The following is a 5,748-nucleotide window of genomic DNA, read 5'->3' as shown; positions in this document are numbered from 1 at the left end:
AAACACATGATCATCTGAACTTTTGCAGAAAAAATATTTGACAAGTTCTAACATTCCTTCATGATAAAAACAGCCAAATAGGAACTGAAGGAAACTACCTTCAAAATAAAGCCAATATATGAAAAGCCTGCAGCTAATATCATACTCAATGGTAAAAAACCATCTCTTCCTCTGAGATCAAGAATAAGACAAGGATGCCGACTTTAACCACTTCTCTTCAACACAGTGCTGTCAGTACTTGCCAGTACAATTAAAGAAGAAAAGGAAGGAATAAAAGGCATCTAAATTGGAAAGGAAGAAGTAAAATTTTCTGTATGAAATTACTCATCACAAAAGGACAAATGGTGTATGATTTCACTTATATGGGGTATCTAAAGTAGTAACATTCATAGAGACAGAAAGTGAAATAGTAGTTGCCAGGGGTTAGGGAGAAGGGACAACGGGGACTTGCTTAATGGATATAGATTTTCAGTTTTGTAAGATTAAAATGTTCTGAACATGTTTCAAACAATGTAAATATACTTAACACTAATGAACTGTACACTAAAAATAGTCAAGATGGCAAATTTTATTTGTTTAACCACACACAGCAATTCTGTAAATGAATAAACTGACTATCCCAAGTATGAATAGCAATGGGAAGGACTGGAACTCTCATTCACTGTTAGTGGGAATAACAAAGGCACGACCACTTTGGAAAATGGAGATTTTTTTTTGTATTATTTTAGAATTTGTTATTGGAGTACATGTTTTACCATGTTGTGTTAGTTTCTACTGTGCAGCAAAGTGCATCCGTTATATGTATACGTATATCCTCTCTTTGTAAAATTTCCTTTCCAGTTAGATCATGAGAGAGCACTGAGCAGAGCTTCCTGTGCTATGCGGCAGGTTCCTATAGTCATCTACTTTATATACAGTAGTGTATATATGTCAGTCCCAGCCTCCCAGTTCATCCCACCTCCTTTCCCTTGGTACACTTTGGGAATTTTGTAAAAATTAAAAATACATCTCCTATTCCACTCTAGAAATTTACCCAAGAGAAATTAAAGCATCAGTTCAGTTCAGTCGCTCAGTCATGTCCAACTCTCTGCAAGCCCATGAATCGCAGCACGCCAGGCCTCCCTGTCCATCACCATCCCCCGGAGTTCACTCAAACTCAGGTCCATCGAGTCCGTGATGCCATCCAGCCATCTCATCCTGGGTCGTCCCCTTCTCCTCCTGCCCCCAATCTCTCCCAGCAGCAGAGTCTTTTCCAATGAGTCAACTCTTCGCATGAGGTGGCCAAAGTACTGGAGCTTCAGCTTCAGCATCATTCCTTCCAAAGAAATCCCAGGGTTGATCTCCTTCAGAATGGACTGGTTGGATCTCCTTGCAGTCCAAGGAACCCTCAAGAGTCTTCTCCAACACCACAGTTCAAAAGCATCGATTCTTCAGTGCTCAGCCTTCTTCACAGTCCAACTCTCACATCCATACATGACCACAGGAAAAACCATAGCCTTGACTAGGCGGACCTTAGTCGGCAAAGTAATGTCTCTGCTTTTGAATATACTATCTAGGTTGGTCATAACTTTTCTTCCAAGAAGTAAGAGTCTTTTAATTTCATGGCTACAAAACTTTGAATGCTTCCAATCTCTGTTACAGGAAATAAGCCACCTTAAAAAAAAAAAACAAAATTCATTGAATTTAATGTATCAGAAACCTGCTCTGTGCAATGCCCTGGGCTAGGCACTGTTGGGGATCGAAGCTGAGTCAGACAGCAAAATCTCTCTCCTTAGGAAGTTTGCAGTCTATTAAGCAAAATGCCCTGTTGGATGATTCAACATTGTTAATATTTACATATCCTGTGCTTTGTGATTGATTGGACTTTAAAAATTTGACTCTGTATCACTCTTACCTATTTTGCATTATAAGGTACTTCCAATGTGGCTTACTAAGTAGTAAAGAGTCTGCCTGCCAATTCAAGAGACTCTGGAGACATAGATTCTATCCCTGGGTCAGAAAGATATCCTGGAGGAAGGCATGGCAACCCACTCCAGTATTCTTGCCTGGAGAATCCCATGGACAGAGGAGCCTGGCAGAATACAGCCCATGGGGCTGCAAAGAGCTGGACACGACTGAGGCACATGGTACACAGAGGTCTGCTTTTTGGAACTCAGGGAAGATCTAGAAGGATGAAGCCTTTCCCCTACAAACAAGAAATGAGGGACACTGAAAGGCTGTGTACCCAGGAAGGCCCCACAGGGACCTGCTCAGTTTCAACATTTCATTTCCTTTTACTTCTGAAACTTAGTGAAAGTTACTAAGTTAAATCCACTTTGAAATAAAGTTTAAGCATTTTAAGCATCATCAAACATAACTTCTAGATATTGTAATGTTATACGCAGAAACCAACACACCCCTTTAGTGAGGGTCAGAAGAAATCAAAGGTTATTGTGGCTTAAGGCAAACTGAGTTTTTGGAGTTATGTAGGTGACCTCATTTGCTTAGGAGAAAAACTAACTCACATTGGAGCTGTAACTGTAGGACAGCTACATCTATTGAAGATCGAAACTAAAGCTAGCTTCAGTTTTGGCACAGGGAAACTTGCCTAAATTGATCACTTGACCCGTCAGCAGTGCTGGCTTTGGCAAAGGGCAAACAGCACAGCTACATCAGGTTCTGTAACTTAGGGATCAGCATTGCGAGAAAAGCTATGTAGTAAAAATCTGTTATGGGTTGTGTTGACTGAAACATTTTCACAACCTAAAAGTTGAGAATTAGGGTTTATTCAGCAGACACACTGAGGCTGGGAGACACTTTCTCAGATAGCTCTGAGGGGCTCTTCTGAAGAGGATATATAGGAGGATATAAGGGAGGATATATAGGAATTTTTGCAAAAAAAAAAAAAAAAACCCTCATGGTCAGAACATCTAAAGACCACTGTTACTTGCAACTTTCCTGGTGGTCCAGTGGCTAAGACTCTGCACCCCCAGTGCAGGGGGCACAGGTTTGATCCCTGGTCAGGGAACTAGATCCCACAAGCTGCAACATAAGGGTTCACATGCCACAACTAAAGATCCCATGTGCTGCAACCTGTTGAGGCCAAATAAATAAATACACAGATATATTTTTAAAAATGATTACTGTTACTTAAAAAACATATCTCAAGTTGATTAATCTAGTACTTTTCTATGCATGGGAAGATGCAAGAATCTGGACTCTGTGAAATCATCCCTTTGATATGCACCTTAACAACCTAGGGCCAGTGTTTCGTTTTCTTCACCCTGAATTCTCTCAGTGCGCCCCATGGGGGGGTGGCTGCAGTGGCTGATGGCTTTATGACAAGGCGGTCAGTGACATTCTTTGTCCACAGGTGAAATGTGTCCCATAGACATTCATATGTGAAGTCTTAACCCATGGTAGCTTAGAATGTGACCTTATTTGGAAATGGGATTGTTAACTTACATAATTATTTAAGGTGAGGTCAGTAGCTTGGGTCCCTAATCCAATATGACTGGTATCCTCATGAAAAGGGGAAATTTGGGCACAGGGATTCACACACGGGGAGAACACCATGGAAGAGCAGAATTATGCAGCCTTAAACCAAGGAACTACCAGAAGCTGGGACAAATATTTCCTTGCACATTCAGAGGGCTGTGGTCCTGCTGACACCTTGATCTCAGACTTCTATCCTCTAGGGCTGTGAGTTACAACCACTCAATATATGTGCTTTGTTACAGCACCTTAGCAAACTAATACAAGACAGGAAGGGAATTCTGTTCTTTTATTTTTTTTTTTTCTCTTTAATGTTACGCTAATGTTAGAACTCTTCTGAAACACTCATGGTGGAAAAAAAAAAAAGAGAAAAACATGAACCAAGGCATTGTGTCCCCAAAACACAAGTAGTGAGGCTTAGGCTGGAGGGTTTTTAGCCTAACTGTCTTCCTTAGAGAACAGCCCTGACAACCTTGACTTAAATGGTTGCCCACCTCCGCCCCGCCCATCCCTCTGTATCTCATCACCCTATTTATTTCCTTCTTAGCTATATCACAGACTATCATTCTTCTGCTTATTTACCTGTTTATTTGTCTATTGTCTGTAAGAGTAGTCTGTCTGTTATTCAGATATATATCCCAAGTGGATGCTCAATAAATATTTGTTGGAAGGAAGGGAGAAAAAGAGAGATAGAAGGGAACTATATGTCTGTGTGTGTGTGTGTGTGTGTGTGTGTGTGTGTGTGTATGTGTGTGTGCTATGCTCAGTCATGCTCTTTGGGACCCCATGGACTGCAGCCCACCAGGCTCATCTGTCCTTGGGATCCTCCAGGTAAGAATACTGGAGTGGGTTGCCATTTTCTCCTCTAGGGAATCTTCCGAACCTGGGGACCACACCTCCTGCATTGCAGGCAGATTCTTTACCACTGAGCCACCTGGGAAGCCTCTGAAGGGAAGGAGGAAAATGAATGAAGGGATAGTAGAGGAGTACCAGTAGGTCAGGTCAGGATGTAGTGTGGAACTGTAGCATGAAAAAGTTCTTAAAATGGCAGACTAGAGACCCCAAAGGAGACCTCTGAATCAGTGTTCCCGGGGAAAGATTTGGTATTTGTGTATACAACAGTCACTTCTGATGAGCCTTACACTCAGGCAAATTCGGGAAAGACTATATCACTGCTGCTGCTGCTGCTAAGTCACTTCAGTCATGTCCGACTCTGTGCAACCCCATAGATGGCAGCCCACCAGGCTCCGCTGCCCCTGGGATTCTCCAGGCAAGAACACTGGAGTGGGTTGCCATTTCCTTCTCCAATGCATGAAAGTGAAATGTGAAAGTGAAGTCCCTCAGTTGTGTCCAACTCTTCGCTACCCCATGGACAGCAGCCCACCAGGCTCCTCCGTCCATGGGATTTGCCAGGCAAGAGTACTGGAGTGGGGTGCCATTGCCTTCTCCGGACTATATCACAGTGGTTCTTAAAGTATGGTGCCTCCATCAGCAGCATCAGTATCATCTTGGAGCTTGTTAGAAAGGCAATTTCTCAGTCCCCACTACAGACCTACTGGCTCAGAATCTGCATTTTTAAAATGTCCTCAGATGATTGAAAACTGAGAGTCAAAATCCTGCCTCTTACTATACCATCCAGTCTTAATCCATTTGAGCTACTCTAACAAAAATACCATAAACTCAGTAGCTTGAGTAACAAGCATTTGTTTCTTAAAATTCTGGAGACTGAAAAGTTTAAGATCATGGTGCCAGTAAATTTGGTGTCTGGTTTATAAATACCTGTCTTTTGGCTATATCTTCACAGGGCAGAAGGGGGAAGGCAGCCCTCTGGGGTCTTTTTTTTATAAAGGCACTAATCCCTTTCATAAAGGCTCCACCCTCATGACCTAATAACCTCCCAGAGACCCCCCCCCCCACCTCCAAATACCATCACACTGGTGATTAGATTTCAACTTATGGGTTTTGGGGACATAAAAAATTGAGTCTATAGCATACTTTGATGTCCTTTTACTGCTTTGCTTCTTCTAGGCCTGAGTAGAGAATTGGGCTAAATGTACTCTGAAGTAATGGGAGTCTTAGCACAGAAATCAGAGATATAAATATTCCCACCCTATTTGGGACCTATAGATAGATCTCAGGCCTCAATCATGAGAGTTCCTTAAAATTGCAACGCACAAGTAGTCTTTTAAACAGTAGTTATTCTGGGACATTCCAGTCTGAAGCCAAAAATGATCTCCCACCCAAGAAAGGAACTCAAAAGAAAAACACTAGCGA

Source organism: Ovis aries, chromosome 8, assembly GCF_016772045.2.
Source record: "Ovis aries strain OAR_USU_Benz2616 breed Rambouillet chromosome 8, ARS-UI_Ramb_v3.0, whole genome shotgun sequence".
Lineage (NCBI taxonomy): Eukaryota > Metazoa > Chordata > Mammalia > Artiodactyla > Bovidae > Ovis > Ovis aries.
This window is presented reverse-complemented; position numbering follows the sequence as displayed.